Below are 20,888 nucleotides of genomic sequence, written 5' to 3'. Positions count from 1 at the left end.
ATGCATACGCGAACACACATGAGGAAATTGGTTTCGATCAAGCCTCACTAGCGCAGTTGGCAGCGCGTCAGTCTCATAATCTCTGAACAGAGTAATCTGAAGGTCCTGAGTTCGATCCTCAGCTGGGGCACAGTTTCTAACTTTTCTTATATATTTCTGAAATCAATGTGTTTTTTCAAGTGTTTGTGTCGCGTAATGGTCAACACGAGGTGTTTTCTATATACAACGAATGCATACATAATCACGCAACATGCTGAAATATATTTCTACGCATCTTCCTAAGGGCCATTGACACAGCGCGTCATTATCTTCATCTATCAATACAGATTAATCTGAAAGTCCTGAGTTCAGTTCTCGAGTCTGCGGCTCTCTCTCAATTTTCTTCTATTCTATACATTTCTGAAATGAATGTGTCCTTTCAAAAGTGTTTCATTCGTATCATTAACACGACGAGTTTCGTGTACAGTGAATGCATACGCGAACACACATGAGGAAATTGGTGTCAATCAAGCCTCAATAGCGCAGTTGGCAGCGCGTCAGTCTCATTATCTCTGAACAGAGTAATCTGAAGGTCCTGAGTTCGATCCTCAGCTGGGGCACAGTTTCTAACTTTTATTATATATTTCTGAAATCAATGTGTTTTTTCAAGTGTTTGTGTCGCGTAATGGTCAACACGAGGTGTTTTCTATATACAACGAATGCATACATAATCACGCAACACGCTGAAATATATTTCTACGCATCTTTCTAAGGGCCATTCACACAGCGCGTCATTATCTTCATCTATCAATACAGATTAATCTGAAAGTCCTGAGTTCAGTTCTCGAGTCTGCGGCACTCTCTCAATTTTCTTCTTTTCTATACATTTCTGAAATGAATGTGTCCTTTCAAAAGTGTTTCATTCGTATCATTAACACGACGAGTTTCGTGTACAGTGAATGCATACGCGAACACACATGAGGAAATTGGTTTTAATCAAGCCTCAGTAGCGCAGTTGGCAGCGCGTCAGTCTCATAATCTCTGAACAGAGTAATATGAAGGTCCTGAGTTCGATCCTCAGCTGGGGCACAGTTTCTTACTTTTCTTATATATTTCTGAAATCAATGTGTTTTTTCAAGTGTTTGTGTCGCCTAATGGTCAACACGAGGTGTTTTCTATATACAACGAATGCATACATAATCACGCAACATGCTGAAATATATTTCTACGCATCTTCCTAAGGGCCATTGACACAGCGCGTCATTATCTTCATCTATCAATACAGATTAATCTGAAAGTCCTGAGTTCAGTTCTCGAGTCTGCGGCACTCTCTCAATTTTCTTCTTTTCTATACATTTCTGAAATGAATGTGTCCTTTCAAAAGTGTTTCATTGGTATCATTAACACGACGAGTTTCGTGTACAGTGAATGCATACGTGAACACACATGAGGAAATTGGTTTTAATCAAGCCTCAGTAGCGCAGTTGGCAGCGCGTCAGTCTCATAATCTCTGAACAGAGTAATCTGAAGGTCCTGAGTTCCATCCTCAGCTGGGGCACAGTTTCTAACTTTTCTTATATATTTCTGAAATCAATGTGTTTTTTCAAGTGTTTGTGTCGCGTAATGGTCAACACGAGGTGTTTTCTATATACAACGAATGCATACATAATCACGCAAAATGCTGAAATATATTTCTACGCATCTTCCTAAGGGCCATTGACACAGCGCGTCATTATCTTCATCTATCAATACAGATTAATCTGAAAGTCCTGAGTTCAGTTCTCGAGTCTGCGGCTCTCTCTCACTTTTCTTCTTTTCTATACATTTCTGAAATGAATGTGTCCTTTCAAAAGTGTTTCATTGGTATCATTAACACGAGGAGTTTCGTGTACAGTGAATGCATACGCGAACACACATGAGGAAATTGGTTTCGATCAAGCCTCAGTAGCGCAGTTGGCAGCGCGTCAGTCTCATAATCTCTGAACAGAGTAATCTGAAGGTCCTGAGTTCCATCCTCTGCTGGGGCACAGTTTCTAACTTTTCTTATATATTTCTGAAATCAATGTGTTTTTTCAAGTGTTTGTGTCGCCTAATGGTCAACACGAGGTGTTTTCTATATACAACGAATGCATACATAATCACGCAAAATGCTGAAATATATTTCTACGCATCTTCCTAAGGGCCATTGACACAGCGCGTCGTTATCTTCATCTATCAATACAGATTAATCTGAATGTCCTGAGTTCAGTTCTCGAGTCTGCGGCTCTCTCTCAATTTTCTTCTTTTCTATACATTTCTGAAATGAATGTGTCCTTTCAAAAGTGTTTCATTCGTATCATTAACACGACGAGTATCGTGTACAGTGAATGCATACGCGAACACACATGAGGAAATTGGCTTTAATCAAGCCTCAGTAGCGCAGTTGGCAGCGCGTCAGTCTCATAATCTCTGAACAGAGTAATCTGAAGTTCCTGAGTTCGATCCTCAGCTGGGGCACAGTTTCTAACTTTTCTTATATATTTCTGAAATCAATGTGTTTTTTGAAGTGTTTGTGTCGCCTAATGGTCAACACGAGGTGTTTTCTATATACAATGAATGCATACATAATCACGCAACATGCTGAAATATATTTCTACGCATCTTCCTAAGGGCCATTGACACAGCGCGTCATTATCTTCATCTATCAATACAGATTAATCTGAAAGTCCTGAGTTCAGTTCTCGAGTCTGCGGCTCTCTCTCACTTTTCTTCTTTTCTATACATTTCTGAAATGAATGTGTCCTTTCAAAAGTGTTTCATTGGTATCATTAACACGAGGAGTTTCGTGTACAGTGAATGCATACGCGAACACACATGAGGAAATTGGTTTCGATCAAGCCTCAGTAGCGCAGTTGGCAGCGCGTCAGTCTCATAATCTCTGAACAGAGTAATCTGAAGTTCCTGAGTTCGATCCTCAGCTGGGGCACAGTTTCTTACTTTTCTTATATATTTCTGAAATCAATGTGTTTTTTGAAGTGTTTGTGTCGCCTAATGGTCAACACGAGGTGTTTTCTATATACAATGAATGCATACATAATCACGCAACATGCTGAAATATATTTCTACGCATCTTCCTAAGGGCCATTGACACAGCGCGTCGTTATCTTCATCTATCAATACAGATTAATCTGAATGTCCTGAGTTCAGTTCTCGAGTCTGCGGCTCTCTCAATATTTTCTTCTTTTCTATACATTTCTGAAATGAATGTGTCCTTTCAAAAGTGTTTCATTCGTATCATTAACACGAAGAGTTTCGTGTACAGTGAATGCATACGCGAACACACATGAGGAAATTGGTTTCGATCAAGCCTCAGTAGCGCAGTTGGCAGAACGTCAGTCTCATAATGTCTAAACAGAGTAATCTGAAGGTCCTGAGTTCGATCCTCAGCTGGGGCACAGTTTCTAACTTTTCTTATATATTTCTGAAATCAATGTGTTTTTTCAAGTGTTTGTGTCGCCTAATGGTCAACACGAGGTGTTTTCTATATACAACGAATGCATACATTATCACGCAACATGCTGAAATATATTTCTATGCATCTTCCTAAGGGCTATTGACACAGCGCGTCATTATCTTCATCTATCAATACAGATTAATCTGAAAGTCCTGAGTTCAGTTCTCGAGTCTGCGGTTCTCTCAATATTTTCTTCTTTTCTATACATTTCTGAAATGAATGTGTCCATTCAAAAGTGTTTCATTCGTATCATTAACACGACGAGTTTCGTGTACAGTGAATGCATACGCGAACACACATGAGGAAATTGGTTTCGATCAAGCCTCAGTAGCGCAGTTGGCAGCGCGTCAGTCTCATAATCTCTGAACAGAGTAATCTGAAGGTCCTGAGTTCGATCCTCAGCTGGGGCACAGTTTCTAACTTTTCTTATATATTTCTGAAATCAATGTGTTTTTTCAAGTGTTTGTGTCGCCTAATGGTCAACACGAGGTGTTTTCTATATACAACGAATTCATACATAATCACGCAACATGCTGAAATATATTTCTAGCATCTTCCTAAGGGCCATTGACAAAGCGCGTCATTATCTTCATCTATCAATACAGATTAATCTGAAAGTCCTGAGTTCAGTTCTCGAGTCTGCGGCTCTCTCTCAATTTTCTTCTTTTCTATACATTTCTGAAATGAATGTGTCCATTCAAAAGTGTTTCATTCGTATCATTAACACGACGAGTTTCGTGTACAGTGAATGCATACGCGAACACACATGAGGAAATTGGTTTCGATCAAGCCTCAGTAGCGCAGTTGGCAGCGCGTCAGTCTCATAATCTCTGAACAGAGTAATCTGAAGGTCCTGAGTTCGATCCTCAGCTGGGGCACAGTTTCTAACTTTTCTTATATATTTCTGAAATCAATGTGTTTTTTCAAGTGTTTGTGTCGCCTAATGGTCAACACGAGGTGTTTTCTATATACAACGAATTCATACATAATCACGCAACATGCTGAAATATATTTCTAGCATCTTCCTAAGGGCCATTGACAAAGCGCGTCATTATCTTCATCTATCAATACAGATTAATCTGAAAGTCCTGAGTTCAGTTCTCGAGTCTGCGGCTCTCTCTCAATTTTCTTCTTTTCTATACATTTCTGAAATGAATGTGTCCTTTCAAAAGTGTTTCATTCGTATCATTAACACGACGAGTTTCGTGTACAGTGAATGCATACGCGAACACACATGAGGAAATTAGTTTTAAACAAGCCTCAGTAGCGCAGTTGGCAGCGCGTCAGTCTCATAATCTCTGAACAGAGTAATCTGAAGTTCCTGAGTTCGATCCTCAGCTGGGGCACAGTTTCTAACTTTTCTTATATATTTCTGAAATCAATGTGTTTTTTCAAGTGTTTGTGTCGCGTAATGGTCAACACGAGGTGTTTTCTATATACAACGAATGCATACATAATCACGCAACATGCTGAAATATATTTCTACGCATCTTCCTAAGGGCCATTGACACAGCGCGTCATTATCTTCATCTATCAATACAGATTAATCTGAAAGTCCTGAGTTCAGTTCTCGAGTCTGCGGCACTCTCTCAATTTTCTTCTTTTCTATACATTTCTGAAATGAATGTGTCCTTTCAAAAGTGTTTCATTCATATCATTAACACGACGAGTATCGTGTACAGTGAATGCATACGCGAACACACATGAGGAAATTGGTTTTAATCGAGCCTCAGTAGCGCAGTTGGCAGCGCGTCAGCCTCATAATCTCTGAACAGAGTAATCTGAAGGTCCTGAGTTCGATCCTCAGCTGGGGCACAGTTTCTTACTTTTCTTTTATATTTCTGAAATCAATGTGTTTTTTCAAGTGTTTGTGTCGCCTAATGGTCAACACGAGGTGTTTTCTATATACAACGAATGCATACATAATCACGCAAAATGCTGAAATATATTTCTACGCATCTTCCTAAGGGCCATTGACACAGCGCGTCGTTATCTTCATCTATCAATACAGATTAATCTGAATGTCCTGAGTTCAGTTCTCGAGTCTGCGGCTCTCTCTCAATTTTCTTCTTTTCTATACATTTCTGAAATGAATGTGTCCTTTCAAAAGTGTTTCATTCGTATCATTAACACGACGAGTTTCGTGTACAGTGAATGCATACGCGAACACACATGAGGAAATTGGTTTCGATCAAGCCTCTGTAGCGCAGTTGGCAGAACGTCAGTCTCATAATCTCTGAACAGAGTAATCTGAAGGTCCTGAGTTCGATCCTCAGCTGGGGCACTGTTTCTAACGTTTCTTATATATTTCTGAAATCAATGTGTTTTTTCAAGTGTTTGTGTCGCCTAATGGTCAACACGAGGTGTTTTCTATATACAACGAATTCATACATAATCACGCAACATGCTGAAATATATTTCTAGCATCTTCCTAAGGGCCATTGACAAAGCGCGTCATTATCTTCATCTATCAATACAGATTAATCTGAAAGTCCTGAGTTCAGTTCTCGAGTCTGCGGCTCTCTCTCAATTTTCTTCTTTTCTATACATTTCTGAAATGAATGTGTCCTTTCAAAAGTGTTTCATTCGTATCATTAACACGACGAGTTTCGTGTACAGTGAATGCATACGCGAACACACATGAGGAAATTGGTTTTAAACAAGCCTCAGTAGCGCAGTTGGCAGCGCGTCAGTCTCATAATCTCTGAACAGAGTAATCTGAAGTTCCTGAGTTCGATCCTCAGCTGGGGCACAGTTTCTAACTTTTCTTATATATTTCTGAAATCAATGTGTTTTTTCAAGTGTTTGTGTCGCGTAATGGTCAACACGAGGTGTTTTCTATATACAACGAATGCATACATAATCACGCAACATGCTGAAATATATTTCTACGCATCTTCCTAAGGGCCATTGACACAGCGCGTCATTATCTTCATCTATCAATACAGATTAATCTGAAAGTCCTGAGTTCAGTTCTCGAGTCTGCGGCACTCTCTCAATTTTCTTCTTTTCTATACATTTCTGAAATGAATGTGTCCTTTCAAAAGTGTTTCATTCGTATCATTAACACGACGAGTATCGTGTACAGTGAATGCATACGCGAACACACATGAGGAAATTGGTTTTAATCAAGCCTCAGTAGCGCAGTTGGCAGCGCGTCAGTCTCATAATCTCTGAACAGAGTAATCTGAAGTTCCTGAGTTCGATCCTCAGCTGGGGCACAGTTTCTAACTTTTCTTATATATTTCTGAAATCAATGTGTTTTTTCAAGTGTTTGTGTCGCCTAATGGTCAACTCGAGGTGTTTTCTATATACAATGAATGCATACATAATCACGCAACATGCTGAAATATATTTCTACGCATCTTCCTAAGGGCCATTGACACAGCGCGTCATTATCTTCATCTGTCAATACAGATTAATCTGAAAGTCCTGAGTTCAGTTCTCGAGTCTGCGGCACTCTCTCAATTTTCTTCTTTTCTATACATTTCTGAAATGAATGTGTCCTTTCAAAAGTGTTTCATTCGTATCATTAACACGACGAGTATCGTGTACAGTGAATGCATACGCGAACACACATGAGGAAATTGGTTTTAATCGAGCCTCAGTAGCGCAGTTGGCAGCGCGTCAGCCTCATAATCTCTGAACAGAGTAATCTGAAGGTCCTGAGTTCGATCCTCAGCTGGGGCACAGTTTCTTACTTTTCTTTTATATTTCTGAAATCAATGTGTTTTTTCAAGTGTTTGTGTCGCCTAATGGTCAACACGAGGTGTTTTCTATATACAACGAATGCATACATAATCACGCAACGTGCTGAAATATATTTCTACGCATCTTCCTAAGGGCCATTGACACAGCGCGTCATTATCTTCATCTATCAATACAGATTAATCTGAAAGTCCTGAGTTCAGTTCTCGAGTCTGCGGCACTCTCTCAATTTTCTTCTTTTCTATACATTTCTGAAATGAATGTGTCCTTTCAAAAGTGTTTCATTCGTATCATTAACACGACGAGTATCGTGTACAGTGAATGCATACGCGAACACACATGAGGAAATTGGTTTTAATCAAGCCTCAGTAGCGCAGTTGGCAGCGCGTCAGTCTCATAATCTCTGAACAGAGTAATCTGAAGTTCCTGAGTTCGATCCTCAGCTGGGGCACAGTTTCTAACTTTTCTTATATATTTCTGAAATCAATGTGTTTTTTCAAGTGTTTGTGTCGCCTAATGGTCAACACGAGGTGTTTTCTATATACAATGAATGCATACATAATCACGCAACATGCTGAAATATATTTCTACGCATCTTCCTAAGGGCCATTGACACAGCGCGTCATTATCTTCATCTGTCAATACAGATTAATCTGAAAGTCCTGAGTTCAGTTCTCGAGTCTGCGGCACTCTCTCAATTTTCTTCTTTTCTATACATTTCTGAAATGAATGTGTCCTTTCAAAAGTGTTTCATTCGTATCATTAACACGACGAGTATCGTGTACAGTGAATGCATACGCGAACACACATGAGGAAATTGGTTTTAATCGAGCCTCAGTAGCGCAGTTGGCAGCGCGTCAGCCTCATAATCTCTGAACAGAGTAATCTGAAGGTCCTGAGTTCGATCCTCAGCTGGGGCACAGTTTCTTACTTTTCTTTTATATTTCTGAAATCAATGTGTTTTTTCAAGTGTTTGTGTCGCCTAATGGTCAACACGAGGTGTTTTCTATATACAACGAATGCATACATAATCACGCAACATGCTGAAATATATTTCTACGCATCTTCCTAAGGGCCATTGACACAGCGCGTCATTATCTTCATCTATCAATACAGATTAATCTGAAAGTCCTGAGTTCAGTTCTCGAGTCTGCGGCTCTCTCTCACTTTTCTTCTTTTCTATACATTTCTGAAATGAATGTGTCCTCTCAAAAGTGTTTCATTGGTATCATTAACACGAGGAGTTTCGTGTACAGTGAATGCATACGCGAACACACATGAGGAAATTGGTTTCGATCAAGCCTCAGTAGCGCAGTTGGCAGCGCGTCAGTCTCATAATCTCTGAACAGAGTAATCTGAAGTTCCTGAGTTCGATCCTCAGCTGGGGCACAGTTTCTAACTTTTCTTATATATTTCTGAAATCAATGTGTTTTTTCAAGTGTTTGTGTCGCCTAATGGTCAACACGAGCTGTTTTCTATATACAACGAATTCATACATAATCACGCAACATGCTGAAATATATTTCTAGCATCTTCCTAAGGGCCATTGACAAAGCGCGTCATTATCTTCATCTATCAATACAGATTAATCTGAAAGTCCCGAGTTCAGTTCTCGAGTCTGCGGCTCTCTCTCAATTTTCTTCTTTTCTATACATTTCTGAAATGAATGTGTCCTTTCAAAAGTGTTTCATTCGTATCATTAACACGACGAGTTTCGTGTACAGTGAATGCATACGCGAACACACATGAGGAAATTGGTTTTAATCAAGCCTCAGTAGCGCAGTTGGCAGCGCGTCAGTCTCATAATCTCTGAACAGAGTAATCTGAAGTTCCTGAGTTCGATCCTCAGCTGGGGCACAGTTTCTAACTTTTCTTATATATTTCTGAAATCAATGTGTTTTTTCAAGTGTTTGTGTCGCCTAATGGTCAACACGAGGTGTTTTCTATATACAACGAATGCATACATAATCACGCAACATGCTGAAATATATTTCTACGCATCTTCCTAAGGGCCATTGACACAGCGCGTCATTATCTTCATCTATCAATACAGATTAATCTGAAAGTCCTGAGTTCAGTTCTCGAGTCTGCGGCACTCTCTCAATTTTCTTCTTTTCTATACATTTCTGAAATGAATGTGTCCTTTCAAAAGTGTTTCATTCGTATCATTAACCCGACGAGTTTCGTGTACAGTGAATGCATACGCGAACACACATGAGGTAATTGGTTTTAATCTAGCCTCAGTAGCGCAGTTGGCAGCGCGTCAGTCTCATAATCTCTGAACAGAGTAATCTGAAGTTCCTGAGTTCGATCCTCAGCTGGGGCACAGTTTCTAACTTTTCTTATATATTTCTGAAATCAATGTGTTTTTTCAAGTGTTTGTGTCGCCTAATGGTCAACACGAGGTGTTTTCTATATACAACGAATGCATAGATAATCACGCAACATGCTGAAATATATTTCTACGCATCTTCCTAAGGACCATTGACACAGCGCGTCATTATCTTCATCTATCAATACAGATTAATCTGAAAGTCCTGAGTTCAGTTCTCGAGTCTGCGGCTCTCTCTCAATTTTCTTCTTTTCTATACATTTCTGAAATGAATGTGTCCTTTCAAAAGTGTTTCATTGGTATCATTAACACGAGGAGTTTCGTGTACAGTGAATGCATACGCGAACACACATGAGGAAATTGGTTTCGATCAAGCCTCTGTAGCGCAGTTGGCAGAACGTCAGTCTCATAATCTCTGAACAGAGTAATCTGAAGGTCCTGAGTTCGATCCTCAGCTGGGGCACAATTTCTCACTTTTCTTATATATTTCTGAAATCAATGTGTTTTTTCAAGTGTTTGTGTCGCCTAATGGTCAACACGAGGTGTTTTCTATATACAACGAATTCATACATAATCACGCAACATGCTGAAATATATTTCTAGCATCTTCCTAAGGGCCATTGACAAAGCGCGTCATTATCTTCATCTATCAATACAGATTAATCTGAAAGTCCTGAGTTCAGTTCTCGAGTCTGCGGCTCTCTCTCAATTTTCTTCTTTTCTATACATTTCTGAAATGAATGTGTCCTTTCAAAAGTGTTTCATTCGTATCATTAACACGACGAGTTTCGTGTACAGTGAATGCATACGCGAACACACATGAGGAAATTGGTTTTAAACAAGCCTCAGTAGCGCAGTTGGCAGCGCGTCAGTCTCATAATCTCTGAACAGAGTAATCTGAAGTTCCTGAGTTCGATCCTCAGCTGGGGCACAGTTTCTAACTTTTCTTATATATTTCTGAAATCAATGTGTTTTTTCAAGTGTTTGTGTCGCGTAATGGTCAACACGAGGTGTTTTCTATATACAACGAATGCATACATAATCACGCAACATGCTGAAATATATTTCTACGCATCTTCCTAAGGGCCATTGACACAGCGCGTCATTATCTTCATCTATCAATACAGATTAATCTGAAAGTCCTGAGTTCAGTTCTCGAGTCTGCGGCACTCTCTCAATTTTCTTCTTTTCTATACATTTCTGAAATGAATGTGTCCTTTCAAAAGTGTTTCATTCGTATCATTAACACGACGAGTATCGTGTACAGTGAATGCATACGCGAACACACATGAGGAAATTGGTTTTAATCGAGCCTCAGTAGCGCAGTTGGCAGCGCGTCAGCCTCATAATCTCTGAACAGAGTAATCTGAAGGTCCTGAGTTCGATCCTCAGCTGGGGCACAGTTTCTTACTTTTCTTTTATATTTCTGAAATCAATGTGTTTTTTCAAGTGTTTGTGTCGCCTAATGGTCAACACGAGGTGTTTTCTATATACAACGAATGCATACATAATCACGCAACATGCTGAAATATATTTCTACGCATCTTCCTAAGGGCCATTGACACAGCGCGTCATTATCTTCATCTATCAATACCGATTAATCTGAAAGTCCTGAGTTCAGTTCTCGAGTCTGCGGCTCTCTCTCAATTTTCTTCTTTTCTATACATTTCTGAAATGAATGTGTCCTTTCAAAAGTGTTTCATTCGTATCATTAACACGACGAGTTTCGTGTACAGTGAATGCATACGCGAACACACATGAGGAAATTGGTTTTAATCCAGCGTCAGTAGCGCAGTTGGCAGCGCGTCAGTCTCATAATCTCTGAACAGAGTAATCTGAAGTTCCTGAGTTCGATCCTCAGCTGGGGCACAGTTTCTAACTTTTCTTATATATTTCTGAAATCAATGTGTTTTTTCAAGTGTTTGTGTCGCCTAATGGTCAACACGAGGTGTTTTCTATATACAACGAATGCATACATAATCACGCAACATGCTGAAATATATTTCTACGCATCTTCCTAAGGGCCATTGACACAGCGCGTCATTATCTTCATCTATCAATACAGATTAATCTGAAAGTCCTGAGTTCAGTTCTCGAGTCTGCGGCTCTCTCTCAATTTTCTTCTTTTCTATACATTTCTGAAATGAATGTGTCCTTTCAAAAGTGTTTCATTCGTATCATTTACACGACGAGTTTCGTGTACAGTGAATGCATACGCGAACACACATGAGGAAATTGGTTTAAATCAAGCCTCTGTAGCGCAGTTGGCAGCGCGTCAGTCTCATAATCTCTGAACAGAGTAATCTACAGTTCCTGAGTTCGATCCTCAGCTGGGGCACAGTTTCTAACTTTTCTTATATATTTCTGAAATCAATGTGTTTTTTCAAGTGTTTGTGTCGCCTAATGGTCAACACGAGGTGTTTTCTATATACAACGAATGCATACATAATCACGCAACATGCTGAAATATATTTCTACGCATCTTCCTAAGGGCCATTGACACAGCGCGTCATTATCTTCATCTATCAATACAGATTAATCTGAAAGTCCTGAGTTCAGTTCTCGAGTCTGCGGCACTCTCTCAATTTTCTTCTTTTCTATACATTTCTGAAATGAATGTGTCCTTTCAAAAGTGTTTCATTCGTATCATTAACACGACGAGTTTCGTGTACAGTGAATGCATACGCGAACACACATGAGGTAATTGGTTTTAATCTAGCCTCAGTAGCGCAGTTGGCAGCGCGTCAGTCTCATAATCTCTGAACAGAGTAATCTGAAGTTCCTGAGTTCGATCCTCAGCTGGGGCACAGTTTCTAACTTTTCTTATATATTTCTGAAATCAATGTGTTTTTTCAAGTGTTTGTGTCGCCTAATGGTCAACACGAGGTGTTTTCTATATACAACGAATGCATAGATAATCACGCAACATGCTGAAATATATTTCTACGCATCTTCCTAAGGGCCATTGACACAGCGCGTCATTATCTTCATCTATCAATACAGATTAATCTGAAAGTCCTGAGTTCAGTTCTCGAGTCTGCGGCACTCTCTCAATTTTCTTCTTTTCTATACATTTCTGTAATGAATGTGTCCTTTCAAAAGTGTTTCATTGGTATCATTAACACGAGGAGTTTCTTGTACAGTGAATGCATACGCGAACACACATGAGGAAATTGGTTTCGATCAAGCCTCAGTAGCGCTGTTGGCAGCGCGTCAGTCTCATAATCTCTGAACAGAGTAATCTGAAGTTCCTGAGTTCGATCCTCAGCTGGGGCACAGTTTCTAACTTTTCTTATATATTTCTGAAATCAATGTGTTTTTTCAAGTGTTTGTGTCGCCTAATGGTCAACACGAGGTGTTTTCTATATACAACGAATGCATAGATAATCACGCAACATGCTGAAATATATTTCTACGCATCTTCCTAAGGGCCATTGACACAGCGCGTCATTATCTTCATCTATCAATACAGATTAATCTGAAAGTCCTGAGTTCAGTTCTCGAGTCTGCGGCACTCTCTCAATTTTCTTCTTTTCTATACATTTCTGTAATGAATGTGTCCTTTCAAAAGTGTTTCATTGGTATCATTAACACGAGGAGTTTCGTGTACAGTGAATGCATACGCGAACACACATGAGGAAATTGGTTTCGATCAAGCCTCAGTAGCGCAGTTGGCAGCGCGTCAGTCTCATAATCTCTGAACAGAGTAATCTGAAGTTCCTGAGTTCGATCCTCAGCTGGGGCACAGTTTCTAACTTTTCTTATATATTTCTGAAATCAATGTGTTTTTTCAAGTGTTTGTGTCGCCTAATGGTCAACACGAGGTGTTTTCTATATACAACGAATGCATACATAATCACGCAACATGCTGAAATATATTTCTACGCATCTTCCTAAGGACCATTGACACAGCGCGTCATTATCTTCATCTATCAATACAGATTAATCTGAAAGTCCTGAGTTCAGTTCTCGAGTCTGCGGCTCTCTCTCAATTTTCTTCTTTTCTATACATTTCTGAAATGAATGTGTCCTTTCAAAAGTGTTTCATTCGTATCATTAACACGACGAGTTTCGTGTACAGTGAATGCATACGCGAACACACATGAGGAAATTGGTTTTAATCAAGCCTCAGTAGCGCAGTTGGCAGCGCGTCAGTCTCATAATCTCTGAACAGAGTAATCTGAAGTTCCTGAGTTCGATCCTCAGCTGGGGCACAGTTTCTAACTTTTCTTATATATTTCTGAAATCAATGTGTTTTTTCAAGTGTTTGTGTCGCCTAATGGTCAACACGAGGTGTTTTCTATATACAATGAATGCATACATAATCACGCAACATGCTGAAATATATTTCTACGCATCTTCCTAAGGGCCATTGACACAGCGCGTCATTATCTTCATCTGTCAATACAGATTAATCTGAAAGTCCTGAGTTCAGTTCTCGAGTCTGCGGCACTCTCTCAATTTTCTTCTTTTCTATACATTTCTGAAATGAATGTGTCCTTTCAAAAGTGTTTCATTCGTATCATTAACACGACGAGTATCGTGTACAGTGAATGCATACGCGAACACACATGAGGAAATTGGTTTTAATCGAGCCTCAGTAGCGCAGTTGGCAGCGCGTCAGCCTCATAATCTCTGAACAGAGTAATCTGAAGGTCCTGAGTTCGATCCTCAGCTGGGGCACAGTTTCTTACTTTTCTTTTATATTTCTGAAATCAATGTGTTTTTTCAAGTGTTTGTGTCGCCTAATGGTCAACACGAGGTGTTTTCTATATACAACGAATGCATACATAATCACGCAACATGCTGAAATATATTTCTACGCATCTTCCTAAGGGCCATTGACACAGCGCGTCATTATCTTCATCTATCAATACAGATTAATCTGAAAGTCCTGAGTTCAGTTCTCGAGTCTGCGGCTCTCTCTCACTTTTCTTCTTTTCTATACATTTCTGAAATGAATGTGTCCTCTCAAAAGTGTTTCATTGGTATCATTAACACGAGGAGTTTCGTGTACAGTGAATGCATACGCGAACACACATGAGGAAATTGGTTTCGATCAAGCCTCAGTAGCGCAGTTGGCAGCGCGTCAGTCTCATAATCTCTGAACAGAGTAATCTGAAGTTCCTGAGTTCGATCCTCAGCTGGGGCACAGTTTCTAACTTTTCTTATATATTTCTGAAATCAATGTGTTTTTTCAAGTGTTTGTGTCGCCTAATGGTCAACACGAGCTGTTTTCTATATACAACGAATTCATACATAATCACGCAACATGCTGAAATATATTTCTAGCATCTTCCTAAGGGCCATTGACAAAGCGCGTCATTATCTTCATCTATCAATACAGATTAATCTGAAAGTCCCGAGTTCAGTTCTCGAGTCTGCGGCTCTCTCTCAATTTTCTTCTTTTCTATACATTTCTGAAATGAATGTGTCCTTTCAAAAGTGTTTCATTCGTATCATTTACACGACGAGTTTCGTGTACAGTGAATGCATACGCGAACACACATGAGGAAATTGGTTTTAATCAAGCCTCAGTAGCGCAGTTGGCAGCGCGTCAGTCTCATAATCTCTGAACAGAGTAATCTGAAGTTCCTGAGTTCGATCCTCAGCTGGGGCACAGTTTCTAACTTTTCTTATATATTTCTGAAATCAATGTGTTTTTTCAAGTGTTTGTGTCGCCTAATGGTCAACACGAGGTGTTTTCTATATACAACGAATGCATACATAATCACGCAACATGCTGAAATATATTTCTACGCATCTTCCTAAGGGCCATTGACACAGCGCGTCATTATCTTCATCTATCAATACAGATTAATCTGAAAGTCCTGAGTTCAGTTCTCGAGTCTGCGGCACTCTCTCAATTTTCTTCTTTTCTATACATTTTTGAAATGAATGCGTCCTTTCAAAAGTGTTTCATTCGTATCATTAACCCGACGAGTTTCGTGTACAGTGAATGCATACGCGAACACACATGAGGTAATTGGTTTTAATCTAGCCTCAGTAGCGCAGTTGGCAGCGCGTCAGTCTCATAATCTCTGAACAGAGTAATCTGAAGTTCCTGAGTTCGATCCTCAGCTGGGGCGCAGTTTCTAACTTTTCTTATATATTTCTGAAATCAATGTGTTTTTTCAAGTGTTTGTGTCGCCTAATGGTCAACACGAGGTGTTTTCTATATACAACGAATGCATAGATAATCACGCAACATGCTGAAATATATTTCTACGCATCTTCCTAAGGGCCATTGACACAGCGCGTCATTATCTTCATCTATCAATACAGATTAATCTGAAAGTCCTGAGTTCAGTTCTCGAGTCTGCGGCACTCTCTCAATTTTCTTCTTTTCTATACATTTCTGTAATGAATGTGTCCTTTCAAAAGTGTTTCATTGGTATCATTAACACGAGGAGTTTCTTGTACAGTGAATGCATACGCGAACACACATGAGGAAATTGGTTTCGATCAAGCCTCAGTAGCGCTGTTGGCAGCGCGTCAGTCTCATAATCTCTGAACAGAGTAATCTGAAGTTCCTGAGTTCGATCCTCAGCTGGGGCACAGTTTCTAACTTTTCTTATATATTTCTGAAATCAATGTGTTTTTTCAAGTGTTTGTGTCGCCTAATGGTCAACACGAGGTGTTTTCTATATACAACGAATGCATACATAATCACGCAACATGCTGAAATATATTTCTACGCATCTTCCTAAGGACCATTGACACAGCGCGTCATTATCTTCATCTATCAATACAGATTAATCTGAAAGTCCTGAGTTCAGTTCTCGAGTCTGCGGCACTCTCTCAATTTTCTTCTTTTCTATACATTTCTGAAATGAATGTGTCCTTTCAAAAGTGTTTCATTCGTATCATTAACACGACGAGTTTCGTGTACAGTGAATGCATACGCGAACACACATGAGGAAATTGGTTTCGATCAAGCCTCAGTAGTGCAGTTGGCAGCGCGTCAGTCTCATAATCTCTGAACAGAGTAATCTGAAGGTCCTGAGTTCGATCCTCAGCTGGGGCACAGTTTCTAACTTTTCTTATATATTTCTGAAATCAATGTGTTTTTTCAAGTGTTTGTGTCGCGTAATGGTCAACACGAGGTGTTTTCTATATACAACGAATGCATACATAATCACGCAACATGCTGAAATATATTTCTACGCATCTTCCTAAGGGCCATTGACACAGCGCGTCATTATCTTCATCTATCAATACAGATTAATCTGAAAGTCCTGAGTTCAGTTCTCGAGTCTGCGGCTCTCTCTCAATTTTCTTCTTTTCTATACATTTCTGAAATGAATGTGTCCTTTCAAAAGTGTTTCATTGGTATCATTAACACGAGGAGTTTCGTGTACAGTGAATGCATACGCGAACACACATGAGGAAATTGGTTTCGATCAAGCCTCTGTAGCGCAGTTGGCAGAACGTCAGTCTCATAATCTCTGAACAGAGTAATCTGAAGGTCCTGAGTTCGATCCTCTTCTGGGGCACAATTTCTCACTTTTCTTATATATTTCTGAAATCAATGTGTTTTTTCAAGTGTTTGTGTCGCCTAATGGTCAACACGAGGTGTTTTCTATATACAACGAATTCATACATAATCACGCAACATGCTGAAATATATTTCTAGCATCTTCCTAAGGGCCATTGACAAAGCGCGTCATTATCTTCATCTATCAATACAGATTAATCTGAAAGTCCTGAGTTCAGTTCTCGAGTCTGCGGCTCTCTCTCAATTTTCTTCTTTTCTATACATTTCTGAAATGAATGTGTCCTTTCAAAAGTGTTTCATTCGTATCATTAACACGACGAGTTTCGTGTACAGTGAATGCATACGCGAACACACATGAGGAAATTGGTTTTAAACAAGCCTCAGTAGCGCAGTTGGCAGCGCGTCAGTCTCATAATCTCTGAACAGAGTAATCTGAAGTTCCTGAGTTCGATCCTCAGCTGGGGCACAGTTTCTAACTTTTCTTATATATTTCTGAAATCAATGTGTTTTTTCAAGTGTTTGTGTCGCGTAATGGTCAACACGAGGTGTTTTCTATATACAACGAATGCATACATAATCACGCAACATGCTGAAATATATTTCTACGCATCTTCCTAAGGGCCATTGACACAGCGCGTCATTATCTTCATCTATCAATACAGATTAATCTGAAAGTCCTGAGTTCAGTTCTCGAGTCTGCGGCACTCTCTCAATTTTCTTCTTTTCTATACATTTCTGAAATGAATGTGTCCTTTCAAAAGTGTTTCATTCGTATCATTAACACGACGAGTATCGCGTACAGTGAATGCATACGCGAACACACATGAGGAAATTGGTTTTAATCGAGCCTCAGTAGCGCAGTTGGCAGCGCGTCAGCCTCATAATCTCTGAACAGAGTAATCTGAAGGTCCTGAGTTCGATCCTCAGCTGGGGCACAGTTTCTTACTTTTCTTTTATATTTCTGAAATCAATGTGTTTTTTCAAGTGTTTGTGTCGCCTAATGGTCAACACGAGGTGTTTTCTATATACAACGAATGCATACATAATCACGCAACATGCTGAAATATATTTCTACGCATCTTCCTAAGGGCCATTGACACAGCGCGTCATTATCTTCATCTATCAATACAGATTAATCTGAAAGTCCTGAGTTCAGTTCTCGAGTCTGCGGCTCTCTCTCAATTTTCTTCTTTTCTATACATTTCTGAAATGAATGTGTCCTTTCAAAAGTGTTTCATTCGTATCATTAACACGACGAGTTTCGTGTACAGTGAATGCATACGCGAACACACATGAGGAAATTGGTTTTAATCCAGCGTCAGTAGCGCAGTTGGCAGCGCGTCAGTCTCATAATCTCTGAACAGAGTAATCTGAAGTTCCTGAGTTCGATCCTCAGCTGGGGCACAGTTTCTAACTTTTCTTATATATTTCTGAAATCAATGTGTTTTTTCAAGTGTTTGTGTCGCCTAATGGTCAACACGAGGTGTTTTCTATATACAACGAATGCATACATAATCACGCAACATGCTGAAATATATTTCTACGCATCTTCCTAAGGGCCATTGACACAGCGCGTCATTATCTTCATCTATCAATACAGATTAATCTGAAAGTCCTGAGTTCAGTTCTCGAGTCTGCGGCTCTCTCTCAATTTTCTTCTTTTCTATACATTTCTGAAATGAATGTGTCCTTTCAAAAGTGTTTCATTCGTATCATTTACACGACGAGTTTCGTGTACAGTGAATGCATACGCGAACACACATGAGGAAATTGGTTTAAATCAAGCCTCTGTAGCGCAGTTGGCAGCGCGTCAGTCTCATAATCTCTGAACAGAGTAATCTACAGTTCCTGAGTTCGATCCTCAGCTGGGGCACAGTTTCTAACTTTTCTTATATATTTCTGAAATCAATGTGTTTTTTCAAGTGTTTGTGTCGCCTAATGGTCAACACGAGGTGTTTTCTATATACAACGAATGCATACATAATCACGCAACATGCTGAAATATATTTCTACGCATCTTCCTAAGGGCCATTGACACAGCGCGTCATTATCTTCATCTATCAATACAGATTAATCTGAAAGTCCTGAGTTCAGTTCTCGAGTCTGCGGCACTCTCTCAATTTTCTTCTTTTCTATACATTTCTGAAATGAATGTGTCCTTTCAAAAGTGTTTCATTCGTATCATTAACACGACGAGTTTCGTGTACAGTGAATGCATACGCGAACACACATGAGGTAATTGGTTTTAATCTAGCCTCAGTAGCGCAGTTGGCAGCGCGTCAGTCTCATAATCTCTGAACAGAGTAATCTGAAGTTCCTGAGTTCGATCCTCAACTGGGGCACAGTTTCTAACTTTTCTTATATATTTCTGAAATCAATGTGTTTTTTCAAGTGTTTGTGTCGCCTAATGGTCAACACGAGGTGTTTTCTATATACAACGAATGCATAGATAATCACGCAACATGCTGAAATATATTTCTACGCATCTTCCTAAGGGCCATTGACACAGCGCGTCATTATCTTCATCTATCAATACAGATTAATCTGAAAGTCCTGAGTTCAGTTCTCGAGTCTGCGGCTCTCTCTCAATTTTCTTCTTTTCTATACATTTCTGAAATGAATGTGTCCTTTCAAAAGTGTTTCATTCGTATCATTAACACGACGAGTTTCGTGTACAGTGAATGCATACGCGAACACACATGAGGAAATTGGTTTTAAACAAGCCTCAGTAGCGCAGTTGGCAGCGCGTCAGTCTCATAATCTCTGAACAGAGTAATCTGAAGTTCCTGAGTTCGATCCTCAGCTGGGGCACAGTTTCTAACTTTTCTTATATATTTCTGAAATCAATGTGTTTTTTCAAGTGTTTGTGTCGCGTAATGGTCAACACGAGGTGTTTTCTATATACAACGAATGCATACATAATCACGCAACATGCTGAAATATATTTCTACGCATCTTCCTAAGGGCCATTGACACAGCGCGTCATTATCTTCATCTATCAATACAGATTAATCTGAAAGTCCTGAGTTCAGTTCTCGAGTCTGCGGCACTCTCTCAATTTTCTTCTTTTCTATACATTTCTGAAATGAATGTGTCCTTTCAAAAGTGTTTCATTCGTATCATTAACACGACGAGTATCGCGTACAGTGAATGCATACGCGAACACACATGAGGAAATTGGTTTTAATCGAGCCTCAGTAGCGCAGTTGGCAGCGCGTCAGCCTCATAATCTCTGAACAGAGTAATCTGAAGGTCCTGAGTTCGATCCTCAGCTGGGGCACAGTTTCTTACTTTTCTTTTATATTTCTGAAATCAATGTGTTTTTTCAAGTGTTTGTGTCGCCTAATGGTCAACACGAGGTGTTTTCTATATACAACGAATGCATACATAATCACGCAACATGCTGAAATATATTTCTACGCATCTTCCTAAGGGCCATTGACACAGCGCGTCATTATCTTCATCTATCAATACAGATTAATCTGAAAGTCCTGAGTTCAGTTCTCGAGTCTGCGGCTCTCTCTCAATTTTCTTCTTTTCTATACATTTCTGAAATGAATGTGTCCTTTCAAAAGTGTTTCATTCGTATCATTAACACGACGAGTTTCGTGTACAGTGAATGCATACGCGAACACACATGAGGAAATTGGTTTTAATCCAGCGTCAGTAGCGCAGTTGGCAGCGCGTCAGTCTCATAATCTCTGAACAGAGTAATCTGAAGTTCCTGAGTTCGATCCTCAGCTGGGGCACAGTTTCTAACTTTTCTTATATATTTCTGAAATCAATGTGTTTTTTCAAGTGTTTGTGTCGCCTAATGGTCAACACGAGGTGTTTTCTATATACAACGAATGCATACATAATCACGCAACATGCTGAAA

The 20,888-nt window shown here is 39.6% G+C and overlaps 29 non-coding genes across 29 annotated transcripts; all 29 read left to right on the top strand.

The window, feature by feature from the left end:
- The first annotated feature begins 1,448 nt into the window (after positions 1-1,448).
- TRNAM-CAU (transfer RNA methionine (anticodon CAU)) lies at positions 1,449-1,537 on the top strand. The gene is given in 2 exon segments: positions 1,449-1,485; positions 1,502-1,537. It is a non-coding gene; the product is annotated as a tRNA-Met (tRNA).
- Positions 1,538-2,386: 849 nt separating this feature from the next.
- On the top strand, positions 2,387-2,475 carry TRNAM-CAU (transfer RNA methionine (anticodon CAU)). The gene is given in 2 exon segments: positions 2,387-2,423; positions 2,440-2,475. It is a non-coding gene; the product is annotated as a tRNA-Met (tRNA).
- Positions 2,476-2,855: 380 nt separating this feature from the next.
- Positions 2,856-2,944, top strand: TRNAM-CAU (transfer RNA methionine (anticodon CAU)). The gene is given in 2 exon segments: positions 2,856-2,892; positions 2,909-2,944. It is a non-coding gene; the product is annotated as a tRNA-Met (tRNA).
- An 849-nt stretch (positions 2,945-3,793) lies between these two features.
- On the top strand, positions 3,794-3,882 carry TRNAM-CAU (transfer RNA methionine (anticodon CAU)). The gene is given in 2 exon segments: positions 3,794-3,830; positions 3,847-3,882. It is a non-coding gene; the product is annotated as a tRNA-Met (tRNA).
- A 379-nt stretch (positions 3,883-4,261) lies between these two features.
- Positions 4,262-4,350, top strand: TRNAM-CAU (transfer RNA methionine (anticodon CAU)). Its single transcript is given in 2 exon segments — positions 4,262-4,298; positions 4,315-4,350. It is a non-coding gene; the product is annotated as a tRNA-Met (tRNA).
- Positions 4,351-4,729: 379 nt separating this feature from the next.
- TRNAM-CAU (transfer RNA methionine (anticodon CAU)) lies at positions 4,730-4,818 on the top strand. Its single transcript is given in 2 exon segments — positions 4,730-4,766; positions 4,783-4,818. It is a non-coding gene; the product is annotated as a tRNA-Met (tRNA).
- A 380-nt stretch (positions 4,819-5,198) lies between these two features.
- Positions 5,199-5,287, top strand: TRNAM-CAU (transfer RNA methionine (anticodon CAU)). The gene is given in 2 exon segments: positions 5,199-5,235; positions 5,252-5,287. It is a non-coding gene; the product is annotated as a tRNA-Met (tRNA).
- Positions 5,288-6,135: 848 nt separating this feature from the next.
- On the top strand, positions 6,136-6,224 carry TRNAM-CAU (transfer RNA methionine (anticodon CAU)). Its single transcript is given in 2 exon segments — positions 6,136-6,172; positions 6,189-6,224. It is a non-coding gene; the product is annotated as a tRNA-Met (tRNA).
- A 380-nt stretch (positions 6,225-6,604) lies between these two features.
- On the top strand, positions 6,605-6,693 carry TRNAM-CAU (transfer RNA methionine (anticodon CAU)). The gene is given in 2 exon segments: positions 6,605-6,641; positions 6,658-6,693. It is a non-coding gene; the product is annotated as a tRNA-Met (tRNA).
- A 380-nt stretch (positions 6,694-7,073) lies between these two features.
- TRNAM-CAU (transfer RNA methionine (anticodon CAU)) lies at positions 7,074-7,162 on the top strand. The gene is given in 2 exon segments: positions 7,074-7,110; positions 7,127-7,162. It is a non-coding gene; the product is annotated as a tRNA-Met (tRNA).
- A 380-nt stretch (positions 7,163-7,542) lies between these two features.
- On the top strand, positions 7,543-7,631 carry TRNAM-CAU (transfer RNA methionine (anticodon CAU)). Its single transcript is given in 2 exon segments — positions 7,543-7,579; positions 7,596-7,631. It is a non-coding gene; the product is annotated as a tRNA-Met (tRNA).
- A 380-nt stretch (positions 7,632-8,011) lies between these two features.
- TRNAM-CAU (transfer RNA methionine (anticodon CAU)) lies at positions 8,012-8,100 on the top strand. The gene is given in 2 exon segments: positions 8,012-8,048; positions 8,065-8,100. It is a non-coding gene; the product is annotated as a tRNA-Met (tRNA).
- Positions 8,101-8,480: 380 nt separating this feature from the next.
- Positions 8,481-8,569, top strand: TRNAM-CAU (transfer RNA methionine (anticodon CAU)). The gene is given in 2 exon segments: positions 8,481-8,517; positions 8,534-8,569. It is a non-coding gene; the product is annotated as a tRNA-Met (tRNA).
- A 379-nt stretch (positions 8,570-8,948) lies between these two features.
- Positions 8,949-9,037, top strand: TRNAM-CAU (transfer RNA methionine (anticodon CAU)). The gene is given in 2 exon segments: positions 8,949-8,985; positions 9,002-9,037. It is a non-coding gene; the product is annotated as a tRNA-Met (tRNA).
- Positions 9,038-9,417: 380 nt separating this feature from the next.
- On the top strand, positions 9,418-9,506 carry TRNAM-CAU (transfer RNA methionine (anticodon CAU)). The gene is given in 2 exon segments: positions 9,418-9,454; positions 9,471-9,506. It is a non-coding gene; the product is annotated as a tRNA-Met (tRNA).
- An 848-nt stretch (positions 9,507-10,354) lies between these two features.
- On the top strand, positions 10,355-10,443 carry TRNAM-CAU (transfer RNA methionine (anticodon CAU)). Its single transcript is given in 2 exon segments — positions 10,355-10,391; positions 10,408-10,443. It is a non-coding gene; the product is annotated as a tRNA-Met (tRNA).
- A 380-nt stretch (positions 10,444-10,823) lies between these two features.
- Positions 10,824-10,912, top strand: TRNAM-CAU (transfer RNA methionine (anticodon CAU)). The gene is given in 2 exon segments: positions 10,824-10,860; positions 10,877-10,912. It is a non-coding gene; the product is annotated as a tRNA-Met (tRNA).
- Positions 10,913-12,230: 1,318 nt separating this feature from the next.
- TRNAM-CAU (transfer RNA methionine (anticodon CAU)) lies at positions 12,231-12,319 on the top strand. Its single transcript is given in 2 exon segments — positions 12,231-12,267; positions 12,284-12,319. It is a non-coding gene; the product is annotated as a tRNA-Met (tRNA).
- Positions 12,320-13,168: 849 nt separating this feature from the next.
- Positions 13,169-13,257, top strand: TRNAM-CAU (transfer RNA methionine (anticodon CAU)). Its single transcript is given in 2 exon segments — positions 13,169-13,205; positions 13,222-13,257. It is a non-coding gene; the product is annotated as a tRNA-Met (tRNA).
- Positions 13,258-13,637: 380 nt separating this feature from the next.
- On the top strand, positions 13,638-13,726 carry TRNAM-CAU (transfer RNA methionine (anticodon CAU)). The gene is given in 2 exon segments: positions 13,638-13,674; positions 13,691-13,726. It is a non-coding gene; the product is annotated as a tRNA-Met (tRNA).
- A 380-nt stretch (positions 13,727-14,106) lies between these two features.
- On the top strand, positions 14,107-14,195 carry TRNAM-CAU (transfer RNA methionine (anticodon CAU)). The gene is given in 2 exon segments: positions 14,107-14,143; positions 14,160-14,195. It is a non-coding gene; the product is annotated as a tRNA-Met (tRNA).
- A 380-nt stretch (positions 14,196-14,575) lies between these two features.
- TRNAM-CAU (transfer RNA methionine (anticodon CAU)) lies at positions 14,576-14,664 on the top strand. The gene is given in 2 exon segments: positions 14,576-14,612; positions 14,629-14,664. It is a non-coding gene; the product is annotated as a tRNA-Met (tRNA).
- Positions 14,665-15,043: 379 nt separating this feature from the next.
- On the top strand, positions 15,044-15,132 carry TRNAM-CAU (transfer RNA methionine (anticodon CAU)). The gene is given in 2 exon segments: positions 15,044-15,080; positions 15,097-15,132. It is a non-coding gene; the product is annotated as a tRNA-Met (tRNA).
- Positions 15,133-15,512: 380 nt separating this feature from the next.
- On the top strand, positions 15,513-15,601 carry TRNAM-CAU (transfer RNA methionine (anticodon CAU)). Its single transcript is given in 2 exon segments — positions 15,513-15,549; positions 15,566-15,601. It is a non-coding gene; the product is annotated as a tRNA-Met (tRNA).
- An 849-nt stretch (positions 15,602-16,450) lies between these two features.
- Positions 16,451-16,539, top strand: TRNAM-CAU (transfer RNA methionine (anticodon CAU)). The gene is given in 2 exon segments: positions 16,451-16,487; positions 16,504-16,539. It is a non-coding gene; the product is annotated as a tRNA-Met (tRNA).
- Positions 16,540-17,387: 848 nt separating this feature from the next.
- TRNAM-CAU (transfer RNA methionine (anticodon CAU)) lies at positions 17,388-17,476 on the top strand. Its single transcript is given in 2 exon segments — positions 17,388-17,424; positions 17,441-17,476. It is a non-coding gene; the product is annotated as a tRNA-Met (tRNA).
- A 380-nt stretch (positions 17,477-17,856) lies between these two features.
- Positions 17,857-17,945, top strand: TRNAM-CAU (transfer RNA methionine (anticodon CAU)). Its single transcript is given in 2 exon segments — positions 17,857-17,893; positions 17,910-17,945. It is a non-coding gene; the product is annotated as a tRNA-Met (tRNA).
- A 1,787-nt stretch (positions 17,946-19,732) lies between these two features.
- On the top strand, positions 19,733-19,821 carry TRNAM-CAU (transfer RNA methionine (anticodon CAU)). The gene is given in 2 exon segments: positions 19,733-19,769; positions 19,786-19,821. It is a non-coding gene; the product is annotated as a tRNA-Met (tRNA).
- Positions 19,822-20,201: 380 nt separating this feature from the next.
- On the top strand, positions 20,202-20,290 carry TRNAM-CAU (transfer RNA methionine (anticodon CAU)). The gene is given in 2 exon segments: positions 20,202-20,238; positions 20,255-20,290. It is a non-coding gene; the product is annotated as a tRNA-Met (tRNA).
- The last annotated feature ends 598 nt before the right edge of the window (positions 20,291-20,888 follow it).

The sequence above is a fragment of the Pholcus phalangioides genome, unplaced genomic scaffold (genome assembly GCF_987345545.1).
Source record: "Pholcus phalangioides strain wild (caught in Gottingen) unplaced genomic scaffold, Ppha-v1.0 ptg000017l_1, whole genome shotgun sequence".
In the NCBI taxonomy this organism is placed as follows: Eukaryota; Metazoa; Arthropoda; class Arachnida; order Araneae; family Pholcidae; genus Pholcus; species Pholcus phalangioides.
Note: the sequence above shows the minus strand (reverse complement) of the source record. Positions and strands in the feature narration are given on the sequence as shown.